Source organism: Chlamydotis macqueenii, chromosome 21 (assembly GCF_036417535.1).
Source record: "Chlamydotis macqueenii isolate bChlMac1 chromosome 21, bChlMac1.mat, whole genome shotgun sequence".
NCBI classification, from domain to species: Eukaryota; Metazoa; Chordata; class Aves; order Otidiformes; family Otididae; genus Chlamydotis; species Chlamydotis macqueenii.
The window spans coordinates 6,560,518-6,575,785 of NC_141576.1; the positions used below are offsets into that span (position 1 = coordinate 6,560,518).

Genomic DNA, 15,268 nt, shown 5'->3' on the forward strand with positions numbered 1-15,268 from the left:
GACACTGGAGCAAATGATACATAAGGTAAACATCACAGAGCTTCCAAAGGTCAACGGATCCTTTCACTCATTTATAGGGACTGCTGCCTTTTTAAAAGTTATTTTATCTTTCCTGATATGCACAATGGCCCAGGGCAGTGAGAATCAGCTGATTATTTAGAGGAAGAAAGATCACTTATAACAGCAGCATGCATAAATCCAGACGTTCCCTAGAAGGTGACCTGTAAAATAAATTGACAGAGATGCTTTTTCATCCCTGCACTCTAATTAAACTTTCTCCAACACTTTTGATTAAAAAAAAAAAAAAAAATCCCCATAACCAACCAACCCCGAAGTCCAAGAGCCCCTCTTCATAAGACTCCTATTTCTCCTCCAATCTCTCATCAGATGCTTGGTTGCTGACCTGAAAGTCTTCATATAATGGGAAAAAAACATGTATCTTGGGAGCTCCTAAGTGATTTGGCAGGAGGTAATTGGTATTTTGACATCCAGCTTTTATGAGGGGAAATCTAGATATTCCATGGTAATATCAGTGGTGCATTTAAATCCACCACAAAGAGAATTAAAAATTAATAAAGAAGAAATGTCTTTGAACTTTCACTTGTCATATTTAAAAGTATATCTAGATGGAGACACTGAGAACTTAACACCTATTAATTTTAGGATGGATTAGTGAAACTCATTAAACCCCAACCTAGATATTCCTTCTCAGAATATAAAAGTAGCCTTCATTTTTGCTTTAATTTATGTTGAGGTTTTATTTTCTTTCAAATATTCCAGTTAGTATACCCCGACAGGTCTGCATGGAGTAAGAAGTCAGGAGCGGCTCAGTTAAGCACGTTGCACCTCATAGTGAGGGAAGAGATGAATTATTCCCCAGCTTAGTCAAATAATTTGAGTCAGTATTGGGAAGATGCCTATTAGGATCACAAGTTCCAGGCCTGATGAGTTAAGCTGAGAGTTCCATGTTATAACTTACATTGATTTCATGGTTTTCTTACCCTTAACACCTTTTTATTTATTTGTTTGTTTGATTTTTTTAATTGTAAACCACATAATTCAATCAGCTGTACTTGCTGAATTCCACTGAACTTAACATTTAGACCTATTCTCTTAAGAAGCCAGTCTGGCCACTCTTATAATCTGGGAATTTCTCTCTTATGACTCCTGTTTACTCTCATTCCACATAGCTAAGTATTTCTTCGCAGTATTGACTAATTCACATTGAAGTTTCTCACCCTTTGCTGTAATGCATATTTTGCATAAATGGTATTTTTCTAAGCAGATATATTTCATCTGCTTCCTTTAAGGGTAAAAGAAAAGTGAGAAAGGACTCACATTTTTTAAATCAAGATCCAACTTTCTGAGGGAAAACTACAGGTTTGTTTGCCAAATGCAGAATCTTGTGGCTCATAAAAAGGAGTATTTCTCTTCTATGGCCACAATTACAAGCTTTTATAAGGGTTTTTAAATTGAATATCTGGGAGATTAGTGGGGATAAATATTTCAGTGTTCAGGGGCTAAGCACAGGTTGTGCTGATTATGTGAAGCTGAGCTGATGTTTGTGCCCTTTTCACTTTTACCCAAACAGGTCTTGTCCAGTCACACGGTGGACAGAAATACAAGGAGTTGCACCCCATCACTCATTCCCTTCACTCTCATCACTTCTGTTGGTACGAGCCTTTGGCTAGCTGCATGGTCTCATCACAGCCTAAATTACAACAAAGGATAATGTAGAGTTGTCTTGGCAAAAAATAGCAAACTATGAAGCTGTAAAGACATCAAAATCCTTTCTTTAGAATGAATTGGAATAGAGGGTTAGGGCCAAAGTTCTCCAAGTCAAGGGGAAGTTTCCCTCTAATACCACTGGACGATTGGAGAGCCCAGAGACCCTTGCTGCACTCAGGCAGGGAGCTTCCAAATAACTGAGAGCTCTATATTAGTTTCTAAAAGCAAAATTCCTTTAGATGTGCTTTAGAACGTCTTTTCTAACTGCTGTGGCCAGCTGTCTGCCTCAGCAATGTAGCAGGGTAAAACAAGATCAGCAATAAGCAAAAAGCCTTAGAATCATACTTCAGACCTGTTCCAAGAGCAGAACGATTACAGTTCCTGAACACGGAGACTGGAATTCAGCATTGCCAGTCTTCTATGGGTTCGTAAGTAGAGGCAGTATCTTTCATCACACTAACCAGTACACTTGCAAAAAATCACACAGCTTTTCAGGCCCATAAAGCAGAAGACAATTAAGCCAGATAAAACATAAACTTAATTTGCAATTTTGGAATCTACAAAATAATGACATTTCCTGGATATGAGTCTTCTCTGTCTTATCTTTGACGATGTAAATAAAGTTGTAATAGCTGGATATTTGTATGCTTCTAGCACTTGGCAGCTTTATCTGCAGGAGAATGCTGGAGGAATTTTGGTATGCAAATTACTTCTCTGTGGAGTCAGTCTGGAGGATATAAATATTGACAGAATCCTACGAAACAGTTCTCTAATATGTTATTCTCACCAAAGAAAAATTGAATTCTTTTATGCTCTGGCTTTAATAGCAGGAAATCTAGTTACTTTTGTATTACTTGCTTTAATTGCAACTTATTGTAATTCCTTCAAGGCAGAGATTCTTCCTGATGTTGACCAGCCACCAAAGCACCACCTGTATCATTGCATATATACTCTGATGGGAATTCTGGTGAGTTTATAATGTTCTGTGATGTTGTGATTTTCAGGAAAGGAAAAATTTAAGTAGAACTATGAAGATACGCCTTTAAATATTGCAAATATGTGTAATAAGAACTATATAGTAACAGAGATTTAAAGATAAAGGCCAAAGTTTGATTTGATATTCTATTACTGTATATAAAAGCAGCCACTATGAGGTGAGTTCTTTTAAATACTGAGATATGCATTCTCATGCAGCAATTGTAATTTGATTGCCTTCTGTAATGAAATGATGGGTCTTGTGGATGACAGGAGGGCTGTGGATATCATTTACGTGAATAATAATAACCAAACCTTCTGTATCTCTGGGCACTTTCATGTATTTAAGGTAATTTCCTAAATTTTGAACTATCTGCAGTCATTTTTTTACCTGTGATTCTGTTTTCTATTTCTGCAGTAACTGAATTATTGTGTCTTAGTTAAATATCATAGAATAATGTAGGTTGGAAGGCACCTCCAGAGGTCATCTAATCTAACTTCCTGGCCAAAGCAGGGTCAGCTAGACCTGTTATTATTTAAATACTTGTAAGCCAAACTCACTGTGCTGTTTGTTTTGCCATCAGAGAAAGAAACAGGTTTTGCCCAAAAAAGCTTTCAAAAAAAGGCAACAGGCGTACATTAAGAGCAGCATAAGCCCTGTCATGTGTGGCACATAACATGTCAAAAGAAAGCCTACAGGAAAAACAGAGAGTGGTTTCATTAATGTTTGTACAGAGCACATCTCAAGTAAAGGTATTCTCTAATACTTCGATATGTCTGAGAAAAGCAGCTGCATCGACAGTTACACGTGTACCTTCTACAGCATAGGTGTCATACATACGATGCTCCTGCTGCATCTATCCACATACTCTGTCACAAAGAAATCAGTGGCAATCCCGAACAGAAGAGATGAGAGAAAGCCTCCTAGCTCACATCCCAGCTTTTGTCGTAATCTGTTCATACAGATCTGCATTTAGACTAACTGTGCATATTGCACTCTGATAGAAAGCTTTGATGATAATCGGCTGGCAAAGCATAACACTTCAAGGTTACTGACCGAAAGACTGACTAATGTAGTCTTAAAGTTCATGAAGTTCAAATTAAGTGGTTTTTGCTAGTTGGTAGGTGATTTCATAATTACAGTAAAAATCTGGTCCCCATACGATCTTCCACATAAAAAGCCCATTTGTGCCAGAATTTAGGAGTTCCAGCAAATAGTTTTTCAAAGACTGTTTCACAAGAAAAGGTACGCTGACACGCTGATTTGAGTCCTCTTTTTCTAACACATATACACATTTTAGAACCTGGCTTATATAATGTGTTTCACCTACTAACACTGATCACATCTGTCTAGGAATAGTCATACTTTTATATTTTGAGTATATTGTTACTGATTCTGAAGTATTTTGTAATTATTGATCAAGAAGTTTTTCAACCAAATACATACCAAATTCCCCATTCTCCTTCATGGCAGTGTTTTCTCTGAATTTGAAGATGCCTCTGTGATGTCAGGAACTCCTAAGATAAGGAAAGAGAATATTTAGATAGATACCAAGTTTATCCTGGTGGTATATTACTATCGGTCATCTGAAAGCTCTGTAAAAACTCAGGGATGTTAGAAAGCACAACAGATGAGATGAAATAAGCACAGTATGGCAATTGTGCCAATTTCAACCATTCCAAAATCGTAACTCTGACAAAAAGATTGACGTAAGAGTCAGAGTTTTTGAAAGCTGCTGTTTGGGGAAGGTTATACTGACCCTGGGGGTTTTGCCACAATTGCCTTGGCTCTTATATTCATTTCCCCCTTTGCCATGATACCTAAAAATGTGCATTTTCAAGTGTAAGGCAAGAACTATTATCTATCCATTTGTCTCTAGGAACTGGGACTTAAAATGCCCCAAGCACTGCTGGCAGTTGTGGCATAGAGTGTTATGAAAAAACTCCAGATCATCTTTGGGTTCCTATCTTTGTTTCTAGATGATTTTCTCTCTCTTCCATGGCTCATGGTGGTTTCTTTTATTACCCCTCACCCAAGATGTTTATTGCAGCCTGGTCTAGATTATTAGGAAGAACGAACCTGGGTTGTTTGAAAATGGCCTTGGTGAGGAACTGAGTGTTGCCACACGCTTGAACTACGTGTGATTTGGCTTCATACGTACATGATAGCAGGGATCACGCACTGAAGAGAGCTCTGCCTCTTTGTCTTACTCTGGCATTATTTCACAGCAAAATTAATAGGCAAATATTTGAATATTGTCTCTGAGACAGACAGAGCAGATCTAAATCAAAGGCCAGATACACAAGGCTGGAAAGAACAATTTACAAAAGCATAGCCGGCCGTTAGTTTATAGGGCATCGATACAGCAGTGTACACGGAGACTTCTGTTGCTCAGAAGAGAGCAATACAATTTGAAAATTGCTTGTGATAATTATCATAATTCCAGAAGAATTAATTAAAATAGTCCATAAGGACACTAAGCTACCATTTAATGGGAAGGGAAATGTGGTGCCCAGCAGGAAATGCATCAGTTACGTGTTCAAAATAAAGGAGGATTCCAGTGTGATCTTCAGGCTCTCTTAATTATCAGCAGTTGACTAGCCTTGGATAAGAAAATGTTTTGACACATTTAACAAAACTCCACTGTCTTCAGAATATTTGTTTTCCTTGATCAGATGTAAGAAACTGACTGCAGAGCCATTTCCTGAATACCTGTGAGATCTTGATAAAGGCAACAATTTCACTGATGAAGGAGGTAAGATTCAGAACCATTTTAATCAGTTCTTCATTTAGGTAAGCAGCCCTTCATTATTGATTATAGCCACTAAATGGCTTTCTTAAAGCGTGTTGTCACTGACCTTGTGGCATGGAGATGACCCAAGACCGGTAAATTGCACACAAACTGGCATAAATCTTTTTCTCCCAATATACTAAATGCTGTCACACTAGGGACATATTCATCTCACCTAACCTGAGATACTTTAACTGAGACATCTGAACTACAGAGCCTCCCTTTATAATCAATGGAGATGAACAGACATCTCCGCAGCATGATTTAACACACCTGAAATTGGAACAGTCATCAAGCAATGCCTCCTTCTCTTCACTGATAAGAAAAGGAGCCTCAGGCCTCATGACTCCTAACTTCCCTACTTAAGCAAATGCCTGATGTTACATGGGGTAAATCCAGATCACAGAAATTAGATATAATACATTACATTTTTATAATACATTTCATGGAACAAGTATCACAGCATTCTTCCAGAAATAATGGTACCTCAAATCATGAAGATGTAAATTTTCACTTTCATAACTGAAATCACAAAGCCACTAGAATTATTCATGGTAATCCTATAAAGTAGCAAATAACCAATATAATTATCCTAAATATAATATAGAAAAGGGTAGCTTGTGGCCTTTCCAGAGTGGGAAGACTTGAATTTCCTATAATAATTTCTCTTTTTTTTCCTGTTATATCTATCTAGGCAAAGAACTTAGAAAGTCTGGGTGTCTTTGAGGAGCACGTACTTAGGGGGCTGATTGTTGAGGGACTGCTGGCATGCAGGGATTCAAAGCTCTTCATAAAGGATCTGCATTTTGATAAGGTGCCAGTGAGGATTCACCTCCCAAGAACACCATCTGCAAGCAAACGGTGAGGAGTCATCTTCTTCCATGGAGGACGTGGGACATTTGGAAGCATCAGCAAGGAACTGAAAGAGAAAACGGCATTAATTAGGATTGTTCACGATATATTTTTAAAAACCCTCCTGAATCTAAGAAGTGACTGAAGCTTAGTTTGAGAGGCTGAGAAATAGAAAGCACTTAATCTTTATTTTTACTGTTTAAACTCTCTAACCTGCCCTTACTTAGTATCTAAATCATTTTCACAGGATATAGCACTCTTTATGGCATATATATTCCTTACAGTAAGTAGTGCTGCTAAAGAAATATTTTTTTTTTCTTAAACCTGACAGAAGTTATTAACACCTGCATTCCTCCCTTTGATGTCTAACTGAGGCATGTTTATTGGGACTTCTATAAACACTGTTCATGGCAATTCAAGTGGCCTAAAGCAGCCATTTAAAACCAGCTGCACCCTTCATTCTTCAGAAAACAGTCAAATCTCTGCTTCAAATACAGCATGCATTTAGACTTAGCTATAGCACTACAATTAGCATTTCCACAGCAAAATGGCATGGCATGCCTAGGTCAGGCTCAGATTCACAGTTACTTAAAATAATGCAATAAGCTTTTACAAAGATCTCAAGCTATTTCATCCCTTACAATCACTCTAAGCAATTGTGTATAATAACCATAGAATGGTTTGAGATGGAAGGGATCCCAAAGATCCCCTAGCCAACCCCCTGTTCTGGACAGGGACACCTTCCGCTAGACCAGGTTGCTCAAAGCACCATCCAGTCTGACTTTGAACACTTCCAGTGATGGGGCATCCACAACTTCTCTGGGCAACCTGTTCTCGTGTCTCACCACCTTCATAATAAAAAACGCCGTCCTTCTCCCTGCTCCTTGCAGGGGGGTTGGACTAGATGACCTTTGAAGGTCCCTTCCAACCCAAACCGTTCTATGATTCTATCAATCTAATTCTGCTTTCTTTCAGTTTAAAACCATTGCCCCTTGTCTAGTAGTAATAATCATAATAATAATTCCTTATTTTTCTTACATATCAACAACCTCCCTAAATGTATTAAGGGAGTGTGTCAGTGTGTCCTGACGATCAAACGTCTGGATTATTTTTATCCTAGAGAAAATGTGGGTAGCTTACTAAAAACGCAAGGGGCCCACACTCAGTCATGGCGATATGTCATCAAAAAAAGAAGGGACGATATTGCTTCAAGTATTCTAAGATACTAACTACATTAATGTTTGTTCTTCAGGAAGTCATGAAAGAATACGCTGGTACAGAGCCAGAAAAGCTGATTCAGTGGTTGTGTCTGTTGGGGAAGTGAACTCCACCCAGTGTGACTCCCAGAATTAGATAGTTCCATTGCTTTCCCCCTACTTCCCCCACGCCTCCGAACGATGCCAACTCTGTACTTACATTTCTTTGAATGTAAGAAAAGAAACTGAGCTCTGGTGTTCTCCACCCCTATGTGGTTGATATGTACCAGCAAACATGTGCCATGAAATGACAGTGAGAAATACCTGATATGGGTTTATAAAGTTACAAAAGTAATATGTATGCCAGCTATTTTCAGAAGAACAAAAAGATTTGTTTGTTTTACATGGTTATCACTACAAAAATCATTGCCTTTCTTCAATAAACACAGAATTATAAGCTGTTTTCCCAGTTTCAGGTTTTAATATTTAGGGAGCTTTGGGGATGATTTTAAAGAGTAAATAAGAAGTTTAAAATTTAATTTTTTTTTTTTTTAAAACTGCACGGACCACTGCTGCCTTTTAAAGATGTTTTGCTTTAGGTTCCAACAAATTCTTCAATAAAAAAAATAATTACTGAAAAATTTTATTAAGTTGGGAGGAACTGGTTTTGAGAATTAATTGCATATTCCATATCTTGTCTGGGTAAGTCACGATGTGTTTGAAGTAACTCTGAAATAACATATTGATATCCTTTTATTTCCTAGTGATTAGGATGTTTGCTTTAAATATCCATTGAATTAATTTCACAGAGCAGTGAAAAAACAGAAAAGCCGAAGCAGCGTGCCTGAGCAAACAGGGAACGGTTAAGAGAGAATCCCTGCATTGTTACTTTTGTAGTATTTATCTTTTTCTTATTAAACCTAATCTTCTCCAGAAAGCACTAAGACCACGAATATAGAGAATAAAGAACCATGGCCGTTAAAAATGTCATCTCAAAGGAATCTTGTATGTCACTGGAATCAAATCACAACAGTTCCACTTGACTGGGTATCTGACTGTTATGTCTGCCTTGCTTTTCATCATAGGAAAGTAAGCTGTTAGTTAAGAAATAAACAGAGAGATTCTTATTTTAACATCACTCCTCTGTAATTCACTTGTTCCAATTAACAAAAAAAAAAAGATAATTGTCTACAGGAAGCTATTTTGTCACCACAGTACATTTACTGTATAGTGCTTTATAATATATTATTAAATTATGCTTTTTATATTCAGATGTAATAATAATAGGCAATACTGCACTAATACATAATCCAGACCTTGGCTGGCTCTTGTGTAAGCAGGACTGACTCAGCTGTACACACATGCGAGCTCAGTCCAAAGGCGAGGGTGGCAGGCTTCCCTGCTGCTGAGCTTCCATCCCAGGCGGGTACACTCGGATCAGGACCTGAGTACACGTGTGGTTTTGGGTAATGTGGGGGATCGGACTGCACTACTCAAGCCCTCATGCTCTTAAATTATGCTAAAATAAACCTCAGTGATTAATGGTCTGTGTATTTTGACCGAAATGGGAGGGGAAGCTTCAGGTTTGTTTCAGCATGCAAAACGTTAAATCAGTAATGCTCACTTTGGTGAGTTTTTGCAAATAGATAATCCATGGATGGATTTAAGATGACACATTCAAGTAATTTACAAATATATCTATTTGGAGTAATTACTTTTGTACATTTCAGGTAGCATTTATCTCCTGAGCATAAGTACCCAAACTTTGGATTGCCTTACTGCTACTGTACACTTTTTGAACACTGCAGACAACTATGGGGTGGATCCTGACCGGATTATTGTCTGTGGGGATAGTGCAGGGGGAACTTTTACTGCTAATGTTTGCCAAGAAACGGTAACTAGAAGAGGTATCTCAAAGATACATGCCCAGGTACATTTCTCCAAGCATTGAACTTTGATCTGCCCTCTCACCAGAAAAAAGCTTTCATTGCTTTCTTGTTCCGGGAACATGCAGTCCATTTTATTCTGAAATAATACTTGAAAAAGGATTGTTCTATGAAGGAAGCTATTTTGGCAGGTTCTCCTGTTCCCAAGAGTATGAATGTGAAATATAGCAAATGGATAAATCCTGATCTTATCCCAGAGAGATTTAAACTGGGCTATAAACCGCTGTTACCTACTTCTTTTTTACCTCAATTCCATGAAGAAACAAAAGAACTGTTTGAGACAAGACTTTCCCTGCTGCTAGCAGAAGATGCTGTTTGCCACCCACCTGATACTTGTATACCTGTGAGCATGATGTGCTCAGAGTTGATGGACTGGTGTACAACAAAAGGTTAGAGCACAACAATGCAGAAGTGACCTGGTACTGCACGGAAGAAGGCTTCCACTGTGCACTGCGATTTTTTGGTTATGGTATTTTCCTCTTTTCCATCATCAAGTAAAATGAACTGCACTGTAAACTTTATAAAAGGCTATTAAAATGTTTTCTTGAATACAATGAACTGGTATGCGGACAGGAGTGTATTTAACTATTTATTAACTATTAGTACACTAGAAGCTAGGTAAGAAATAGTAAGTTAAGATTAGCATGGTCTGCTGAAGTCTGATTTTCAATTGCTATTACTTGGGAACATTATGTACTTTTCATCATCTTTTTTTTTTTAAACCCTTTAATTAGTATGCTTGTTTTGCTGTTCTCTTCTTATATTCTACAATTTTTTTTCTTCTCTACTTATGCAAAGAATAAAAACTCACTATAGCAAAAACCATTTTAAAGCATGCAATATATGAGTAATCAGCAATGTGCATATGCATATCCATATAATACACACAAAATCAGCATGACAGCACAGATAGAATGCTCCCCCAATGCCTCTAGAGATTGAAGATACTTTCAGTACTTCTGTGATGAGCCGTAATCATCATCAGACGATGTGTATAGGCAACCAGTAGCTTTGGACTTGGTTGTAAAATCTGAAGAGAGGGAGTAGTAGGGTGTACTTACAAATCTGATTTTAAAGGGAAATGGGTGACACAGAAGGGAGGTACAGAAACGTGAGCTGTCTGAGATGGCTAGCTGTAGGTATCAGAGACTGGCAACACCAATGCAGGGAGGGAGAACCTCGCAGACATAACTGATGTCCTCTAAACTATGTTCTATGAAGTTCCTTTCTGAGAAGCATTAGGTTCTATTCAGAGAAAACAGAGACATAGTGTTTTTTGCCTTTTTGTAATCAGACAAATAAACAACTTGTTTACCTGGAATCTGGGGAGAAACTATATAAACAGCATGGAAGCTGCCAAAATAATTTTTGTGAATATCTAAAACACAAAGGAAAAAAAAATCTCATCTCCATTGTTACATTGCTTATTAGGACAGACCCACCTTTACTACATACAAATGCCAATGTAATTGCCATTGCATGTCAAAATAGCAGGCCACGCAATGCCTAGGAATTGTAAAATATTTCATCATTGTTATGCAACCCCCTTGCACTTGTAACATCTACACACACGCAAGTGTGGAAAGAAGTCAGTACTTCATTCTCTGCCAAACTGTGAGTAGGAAGAAACTGGTGGGCCATATTCTTCAAGCTGTCACCATATTAATTAATATATGGTGAGAAGTTAGCACTTACAAATCTCTGAAGCAATAAGTTGTTCCTTATGAATTCTTGTTCTCCAGTCCCTCTCAGCAAAATGAAATTATGTTTCTTCACTCTCTGTTGACACAATGGTTATTTTATTTGTTTCATTTTTCCTATTGCAGGGATTTGCAATTTCCTCTTCAAACAGAAATTCTTCCAGGAGTAAACAACATGATGAGGTTCCAAATGTTCCAGTGCTGGAGGATTACAGGATTTGCCTTGGTTATGCAACCTGATGTGAAACGAAGAATTCATTTTGGTTTCTGATCTCAAGATGAAGGTTGGCTTACCAGCTTACATGTTGGTACCAGAAGCTAGACCAGCTGAGTTGGTGTCTGCTGTAAAAGCTAAGCAAAAAGCTGGGTAATGGTTGAACAGTTAATCCACGGCTGTTCTGCCGTGCCTGTACTGTTATTTGTACTTGAGCAAGCTGGCTTAAAGTTCGTTTGGACATGTCTTCATTATCTTGAGTCAAACCTGTGAGAGTCATTAGGCTTATCTTTATCTAGAATCATTTTTATTCATGTACCACTCTTCTTTACATCTTCTATACCAGGCTTGTCTTTTGATGATTCTGTGCAGTTACAGAGATGGTTGGAAGGGCCAGAAATAAGGATGTCCAGACAATTCCACTTTGCATGGTTTAAGTTATGAGATGCTCACATATGATCACATGCTATTTTACATCCAGCGCAGTGTGTATTATACTCCTTGTCAGATCTGCAATCCAATACTTGTTTTATTTTCATTGTTCAGTCTCTGGATTTGTGCCTCGTTTATGGGCCAGTGTCCAAACTCTACATTGATCTACTCTTGAGATTATTGCATGGACCTTTAGCTGTAGCTCTTAATTTACTACAAATATTAATAAATTTATCTTCATAATATGTCAGCAGCATTACTAGCTCTCTGGAACACATGCAGTTCAGTCTGTATTGAGGGTTCTAACCGTGGTAGTGCAGATGGGTAAGGAGGGAACAGCGAGTCCTGAAACAATGTATTCCTTCCTTAGCAGTTAATCCCTTATTTCCGAAATTCAGAAAGTTGAAAGATCTCCATGGAACTTCCTATCCTCTAATTTATTTTAATTAATTACAGATCTGCTATGTGTATTTTTACATCTGCTATCTGTATTTTTAGAGACCTTTTCCAACCGTAATGATTCTATGATTCTATGTGTCTGGCACTGCTAAGACAGAATGATTATTCATTTGAAGACATTTTATAGTTTCCAAAATGTGGAATTAGTTTTTAAAATTGTAATTCATTTAAAGATTTTTCTTTCTTCTAGGGAAAGATATGAAAGAATTTTTACAAGCCTCTCTACACAGACACTTCCTGGTAGCGTGATCATCTCACTGCCTGCACGTTCCAGGAGCTACAGCCAAGTAGTTAAAACACAACCAAGCACAAATTTGCAGAGCACCTACAGAACTATGCACACCAATATCTTTCCACAAGGAATTACGCATACAGATAAATAATCATAGATACAAGTGTGCGCACACAAGTTATCGCATAAAATAAGCCATTAACAGATCTTATAGCTGATGGCAGTCCCAGTACGGTGGGGAGGACCTGGCGAGGCTAGTTCAGTTTTCCAGTTCAGATTTCAGGCACCAGATGGCTCTCACGCTCCGCAAAACTCAAAGAGAGCTTCTTGGCTCAACCAGCCACCTCCTCTGGGAACATTTCCCAGGACCTGAGCACAGGTATCCATTCATACCGCGTGTCTCCGAGCCTAAGCAGGTGCATACCTACCTGCCCCCTAATCCGCACCATGATTCAGAGACAGGCCGCATTCTTGGGACCACCTGAAGACCACGTTGCAACTGGCTCCGTCTCTGTCTCCCCTAGCACGTGCAGCTACACAAGAGAAAAAAAGCTTAAGGATGTCATCCCAGTACTGACAAAAGTTCAGGCACTAACATTTAGCTCTTCACTGGAAATTAATTAAAAAAGGAGTTCCTGGAGTAGGAGAAAATAAGATTATGGCCTCAGGAACCAACTCCTCTGGTCTGTCCTACAGAAGCAAGAGATAAGGTTAAAAAATCAGAAGCCAGAGACAGCATACATTTGAAAGGTTATTTAGGCAATGGTTCTCCATTCTGGGACTCAAGCAAGCTTGTAAATTGCTGAGTCTACGCTTATAAAACATTAAGTATTACTCTGTGTACCTGCAATGCCCAAGGGAAAACACAGTTTATTACTTCAGGAACTAACTAGTTTGTTTTCTTCCACAGCCAATACCAGATTCCACCAAATCCAGTCTTTGTGTGGAGCCTCTGGATTTGGTGGGGGTGCTGTGATGTCTGGACCTACTTAACATGCCCAAAAGAGTCCAAGACCTACTAGCTGCTGGGAAACTGGCTACCGTAAGTACTGGCACCCAAAATATTTAGAAAATAGATGAACAATAGGTGGTAAGAACCCTGGTACAAAGGATCTGTCACAAGCCTCAGAAAACTTCTTGGATCCCCAGAGGGGCCAAATCTGATAAGCATACTTAGACCACACCTAACTCATCAGGGCAGCACAGTTTAGCACAAAGCTGATTAAATTACTTTCACTGTTCAATGCTAAAGAAGGGAGATGCAACCATGTTTTATGTAACAATATTTCCTAACAGAGCTTGTCTGAACTATAAGAAAGCTGAACCCTATACGCACCTCAGTCCTTACAGGTTTGAAGTCATCACTTCCATTTCCCAATAGAGTGTCCCAATCACCAATGTCCCAATGTCTCTTTCACCAACATCCCTTATCGAGCCCAGTGATTGTATCAAGTGCCACAAGGAAGAATAAACAAAACAACCTTCTGGCAAGAGAGGGAGAGGGAACAGGGACATTGGGAAATGAAAGTCTGCAAGGAGTTGTTGGATAAAAGGAAGAAACAGTTTGGGCAGACGGAGCAGAACATGGAATCAGCTTCTGAGAGAGTGTTCTCAGACACTCTAAACCAAAGTTCCTTCCTGTTCATTCGAAACAATTAATAAACAATTTCTAGAGTGAGGAATCAAGTCTGAGGTCTTCTTTCCCATGCAGGTCATGGATTGTGCATTATGAAGGTCTGGGATTCTATGTGTTTAAGTTTCATTTTAATATACATCTCAAGGTCAGCTTATCCCTTCCACTCTTTTTTTTTTTTTTTAAAGCCAAATTTTACACACTCATTTTATCCATACTGCTATTTTTCAGAGTGAGAATCTCTTGTCTTCACGGTTTCAGCAGACTGGTAAAAAGACAGTGTTCCCAAAGGTAACATCGTATGAGCTGAATAAAGCTTTGGCTTTACAGATTTTTTTGTTTCATGTTTAATCTTATCACTAATGATTCGGTACTGAAAAATATCTTAGTTCCAGAGGAAGGCACAGATCCTAAAGCTCACCACAGAGTACACAGAAAAGAGCAAGCTGCTGATGTCTAGTCATTGCTACTAGCACTGAAAACATGAAGTCCAAGTCTAATTTTCATCAGCTGGAATCGTATTTCTATCTGGAATGACACCTGTAAGCAATATCTTCATGAGAATCTCAGACAGAGACCGCAGTACTGTGAGGCTCAACCAAGAGGCTGTTAAAAAATCAAACACAAACCAAACAAATCGAACAGTTGGTACAGGCTTTCACAAGCTGGAGACAAGCAATAAAGGAGGATCAAGCAAGATGCAAAGCACTGACATGTCAGGCTGTAGCTGCTTCTGGTTCCATGAGACTCAAAGACGCAATGGCATAGCAGTGTTCAAAATCAGTCACCACAGGGGATGAAATGTGTTTGCGACACTGAAACCTTGATTTTACTAAAAGTCAGAAGAAGGCATGGAGGCACAACAGATCAAGAAACTGAGCAGCTATGAAAATGATTACTAAGAAATTTTGTTCCACGGGAACTCACAGGAATTCAGAAATAATACAGACTGGGCTCTATTCTAGAAACAGGGAGAGACAACAAGTTTTTGTGTTCGCATAATACTGATGCTACGAAATGATATATCAAGCACTGGTTCTATGGTGATGGGCACAGACTCAAAACACGTTCGCTGCAAATACGAAAAACTGCTTATGCAAGCCTCTCCC

The 15,268-nt window shown here is 38.6% G+C and overlaps 1 pseudogene; it reads left to right on the forward strand.

Annotated features, from left to right (window-relative positions):
* Positions 1 to 2,311: 2,311 nt before the first annotated feature.
* Positions 2,312 to 10,311, forward strand: LOC104483003 (arylacetamide deacetylase-like 4; annotated as a pseudogene).
* Positions 10,312 to 15,268: the final 4,957 nt, after the last annotated feature.